This window comes from Lactuca virosa, chromosome 5 (genome assembly GCF_052849685.1).
Source record: "Lactuca virosa cultivar CGN04683 chromosome 5, Lactuca_virosa_CGN04683_v6, whole genome shotgun sequence".
In the NCBI taxonomy this organism is placed as follows: domain Eukaryota; kingdom Viridiplantae; phylum Streptophyta; class Magnoliopsida; order Asterales; family Asteraceae; genus Lactuca; species Lactuca virosa.
The window spans coordinates 386,811,427-386,817,426 of NC_136430.1; positions in this window are offsets into that span (position 1 = coordinate 386,811,427).

Genomic DNA, 6,000 nt, shown 5'->3' on the forward strand with positions numbered 1-6,000 from the left:
TATTTGATAGGGGCGCCTCTCATCACATCACTAACGACCTCAATGCATTGCCATTCCTTACCCCATACGACGGTAATGAGGAACTAATCATCAGTCTTGGCTCGTCACTTAATATACTCATATTGGCTCTCTCAATCTCTCCTATTCAAATCTCACTTTCACATTACAAAATGTTCTCTGTTTTCCCTCTCTTTCATGCAACATTATTTCTATCTCACATTTATGTATTGATCACCACATACTAATGCGACCTGATTCTCCGGCTAGGTTCTTTAGTTGTTATGGGCACTCTGGTGAATCTTCAAGGTCACAACAGGGAGAAGCCGTCAGCCGTTCTCCGGGAGGAGGTCCCGGGAAAATGCTCTGACGGTCAAGTCAGTAGGTAAACTTGGATTGTATGGAGACCTGAGAGAGAGCAACTTACACTTCTGGGTACTGGAGGAGGCCTTTTATATTGATCCCCCTTGCCACTCCGTACGAGGCAGTAGCATCAGACCTGACAGGATCGGGCGTGCTGATTGGACAATCGTGTTCCTCATTCTATCAGAGCTAACGATTGGTTTATGTGGTAATGCGCTTAGCATACCCTTTGTCGTCTGGAGTTGTTATGCTTTGTCACGGGGAAGAAGGCTGTTGAATCATAAAAGTGACCCTCTTGAACTTAGCTACCGCAGCCACTTCAGCTACCGCAACAATTCAGCACCCGCAGTCAAATCTTGTTCATCAGCAACCGCAACCGGAGTCTACCTACCGCAGTCACTTAGCTAGATTACTTTACTTGTATTTATTGTAATACACTGTATTATCCAGTATGCCTTGCATGGCTACTCATAGAGATGTAATCTAGTGCTCTTCATGAGTCTCTATAAATAAGAGCTCATTCTCTTGTATTCAATACCGATAACTTATGCATTCTATCTGAATACACACTTCTGAAGTTATCTTTTCTATCTCTCTATTACTCATCTCTTTCTACTTCAATCTTACCAGAATTCATCTGAATATAATCTCTCTTCGGAGCAAGTCTTCTGTGACTTAATCACTAAGTTTGATCTTCCTTGTTAACTTGGTTTGAATGCATTCCTCGTTATGAATCAACTTATGTGTATACTTGATATAACAATTGTTGTCATTTCTATTTCTTTACTTTTCCGCAACTAACTCTCTAACTATCTAACTATAACTTATTTATATTATTGTTGAGCTTTTAGATCCTTCGAGATTAACTATTCCGCAATCTACTTGTTCTAACATTTGTTCAAGTGTGTCTCTAAGTTTTTCTCTCAACAATTGGTATCAGAGCCATAGTGGTTGCTTTTTAAAAACGGAACTCTGATTTTTCAAAGGGCCTTCTATACCACTGAAGCTCATTTCTCGCAAAAATTTCAAATGGCACAATCGTTATCTCTGAATGTTTCCAACAGTGTTGGTGGTTCAAATCGAGCCCCAATACTGGTAGCAAATGAATATCATCACTGGTCACAAAGAATGGAAATATATTTAAGAAGACTTGGTAGAGGTGTATGGCGATCCGTAGAAGAAGGACCACATGTCCCAGTCTTGACTCCAGTCCAAACCGACGGCGCTACAACCAGACTAGGAGGAGGTCACCCAGTTATAAGCCGTCCTACCAAGGATGATCTCGATAAAATGGAAAATGATGTTGTTGCTTTTTATGAAATCTCCTATGGAGTTGCTCCTGACAACTTCGATATTATCATAAATTGCAAATCAGCAAAAGAGATATGGGAAGTTCTCAAGAATCTGTACGAAGGCTCAGAACAAGCACAAGATAAGAAGCTTACTACCGCACTCAATGAGTTCAACAACTTCAAAGCTCATACCGGCGAAAGTTTGGAAGACTCCTTCAAAAGGTTCAATCTGATAGTCACCAAGTTATCCAATGTGGGCACCATCTGCAGTAACCATGAAACAAACCTTCAGTTTCTTAATGGTTTGGGAAGACATTGGCTACGGCTAAGATGATAGTCCAAGGCGATAGAAAGATTCACTCTTTGTCACTCTACAAGCTCTATGGAGAGTTGCAAGCACAAGAATCCACCGTACTCAAAGACTGTGCTGACTTCGGAGGACCACTTGCTCTCATAGCACAAGCTCCACCGCAGTCACCCTACTCTTCATCGTATGACACTCCACCGCAGTCATACGAAGCTGACTCAGAGTATGATGATGAAGAAGATTTTCAGAAGGCTATTGCTCTGGTTAGCCAACAGTTCAACCGTCTCCCACCTCCTTCCTTCCGCAAGAATCAACAGTTCAACAAACCTCCATTCAACCGTAACTTCAGTTCCCAGGATAATCATCCTCGATATTCCAAAAGTTCACATCCTCCACCGCAATCTCAAAATAATCAACCAAAGGAAGTACCGCAGTCTCCTCAAACCACTGACTCCGGTACTCCCTCAGAAGACAAGACTGATGTTGTAATTTGTCACAAATGCAACAAAGAAAATCACTTTGCAAGAGATTGTAAGGCCAATGTAGTAAAAGATAGAGCATTCTACCTTAGAATGGCTCAAGAGTTGGAACATAAGGAAAAGGCAAGGGCATACGTAGCCCATGTCAAAAGAGACCATCAAGTTTGGTCATCCGGAGACGAAGATGAAGCCATCAGCAGTATCAAAGGAAAAGGGAAGATCTGCATGCTGGCCACTGTGGATGATGATGAGTCCACAAAGCTGGAAAAGAACTACTGCTACATGGCAAAGGATGGAACTCTAAGCATAGTCGAACAGGTAAAACTCATGATCCAAACTCTAAATTATAGCATGCATGACTGTTAACCCTACATAGATGATCTTAATGACACTTGTGCTGCCGTCCTTACAGACTATAATAAAGCCTTAGATGAGAAGAATATTGCGTCCCAAGAGATGTTCCACGTAAGAGGACGACTGGATAACAAAAGACTCAAAATGGCTATGTTAGAGAAGGAATTAGAGTTAGAAAAAGATGCAAGAATGTTAAGTGAAACCCAATTAGAGATAGCTTTGAACCAGAGAGATTTAGCTCAGAGTGAAATTGTACGCTTAAAGCTCTTAATTGAAAAATTGTTTAATGAAAGTGAAGCTATTGAAAATTTGGTAAACAATGGAACCGTGTACAATACATACAATTGGGGTTAGTCAAATGGATATCCTACCGCAATGGATTCCTCACCCCGTTTCAACAAAGACAGACTGTACGTCCCTCTGGACCGAGAATTTCATTTCCCTGTCAATGACAAGACTTTTCCCGAAGATATCAAAACTCACTTCGGTAGATTGCATAATCTAAGCAATAACTGTGTCATTGAGGAAATTGTGCCTGAGGTTTCGGGTCACACAAGTTATCAAATTCCTATCTGTGGCATCATTTATCCAAATTCTCAAACCTCATCCGTAGTTGATGAAGAAATTGTCATTGAAGGACCCGCAGTCTCAAAAGACTTTCCATCACACCGCAGTGTCTCAAACTGTAGTCAAAAGTCCCAGAAAAATCCCACTGAAGTCCCAACAAAGACTTACTCTGCGGTAGTCAAGTCATCCCTACCGCAGTCTTCGAACAAAAGTTCTATCACTCTTCAAACAATTCATCATGAGTTACCAATAGAAAATTTCGAAGTAGGTCAATGTTCTCAAATCCCTGAATCCTCAAGTTCTGATGATTCAAGTCCTCGTTTTCACAAAATTTCAAAGGATTCAAGGAAACCACACTTGAATAACAGAGACTGCTGTTCACCAAAATCATTAGCTAAAAAGGCTTTTAAAGAAGAAATTCGATCTCGTGGCACAAATAGACAAACCTTTTCAAAAAACAAGAAGCATGTCAGATTTCCAAAATCCAAAAGTCCCGAAAAATTTGTTTTCTCACACTACATTCCAAAAAACTCTCCTATCAAGAAAATAAACAAAAAGGAATGTCAAGTTTCATCAGTCATTCCTAGTTCATCTGACAAAAATCAAAAAGGTGTAAAGTCTTTTCAAATCAATGGTTTTCAAGTGTATTCCTTGGACGATCCAAAATGGAAGGGTATCTTACCCACTCCAACACTTTTAAAGTCACATCAGAATTTCAAATGGTGGAAGGGTATTCTACCAACTCCACCAAAAAGAACTCAGAAACCTACACGTGCTAAATCTTTTCAAAAACAACCTTTTTCAAAACCCAACAACACTCATGTCAGGAATTACCCACCTCGGACCGGTAACAAGTCCAATTCATCCTATGGACCGCTGACCAAGCACAATGTAAGATCCAATGACAAAAAAATCCTTTTGCAAATGTCAGTGTAGTTGTCAAAAAGATTCATCCTATATCAAATCTAGTCAGAGTCAGAAACGTAGTGCTTTTTCAAAAACTCACAACACTCCAAATTTGCACAAACACCCAGGACTAGGAATAAAAGTTGACAAGAGACCCGTCCCTGCAACCTCGGTCCATGCATCTTTCAAAAATTCACCAATTGCCCCAGGCTCCAAACTAGTTTGGATGCCTAAACTAACCGTGTAATTCTCAGGCTTTGTGCAAGGAGGAACAAGAAGAAGAATGGTTAATTGACAGTGCCTGCTCCTTGCACATGACCGGAAGGTTAGAATACCTTCGGGATTTCAGGCCAATATGCAATGGTGGAAATGTTACTTTCGGTAACAATGCGAATGGAATCATCCGTGGTTACGGTGTTCTCACTACGGGGAACTTTTCCATTCAGAAGGTTGCTTATGTAGAAAGCCTTAAACACAATCTCATCAGTGTTGGCCAACTATGTAAAGCAGGACATCGAGTTGAATTTGATGATCAGTTTTGCTACGTAATGACAAGTGATAGGAACACATGCCTGATCAAATCCCGATCCGAAGGTACCATGTACCCTTTGGATGTCTCTCTGATCATTGGTAGACCGCAGTTGTGCTTCCTATCCAAAGCCGTATCCGAGGTCAGCTGGCTATGGCACCGCAAGCTAGCTCATCTCAACTTTAGGTACATCAACAACTTGGTCACGGGAGAACTAGTCAGAGGTCTCCTTATTCTCAAATTCAGCAACGATACTCTCTGTCCGGCTTGTGAATGTGGTAAACAGTCCAAAGCAAGTCACCCTCTGGTAATGGATTCTTCAATTTCTGAACCACTGGAGCTATTGCACATTGATCTCTACGGTCCATCAACCGTAGCCAGTCTCCATCACAAGAAGTACATACTAGTTATCGTAGATGACTTTACACGCTTCACATGAGTCTTCTTCCTCAGACTCAAGTCAGAAACACCGCAGATTTTCATCAACTTCATCAAAGAGATCGAACTTCAGATCAAGCTTCGAGTAAGACGTATCCGCAGTGATAATGGCACCGAGTTCACTAATCATCTTCTCAACAGTTTCTTGGTTTCCAAAGGCATCACTCACAACTTCTCAGCTCCTTATACACCACAACAAAATGGAGTGGTAGAGAGAAGGAACCGCACACTGGTAGAAGCCGCCAGATCCATGCTCAACTTCGCACACCTTCCTCTCTACTTCTGGGCTGAAGCTGTAGCAACTGCCTGCTTTGTACAAAATCGAAGCATTGTATGCAAACGTCTCAACAAAACACCATATGAAGGCCTCAACAACCGCAAGCCCAATGTTCGCTTCTTTCATATCTTTGGGTGTAGATGTTTCGTGATCAACAACCGAGATCAGCTTAACAAGTTTGCACCGAAGTCTGATGAAGGCATCTTCCTTGGTTATTCCACTAACAAAGTTGCTTACTGGGTGCTCATCAGACGTACAAGGCTAATCATTGAAACCTTCGATGTGAAATTTGATGATTCTCACATCCGCAACGCCCCTCCATCCAATGAAACCACTGCAATCATGGAAAGTGATATTCCTGCTTCTTCAGGACCCTTAAATCTAATTGAAGTCAAGTATGACGATCTTTTCGACCCTGTTGAAACGGCGAAACTATCCAAAGTTCTTGTGTCATCCGCAGCTCAACAACAACATGCTGATGTTTCTGGTCC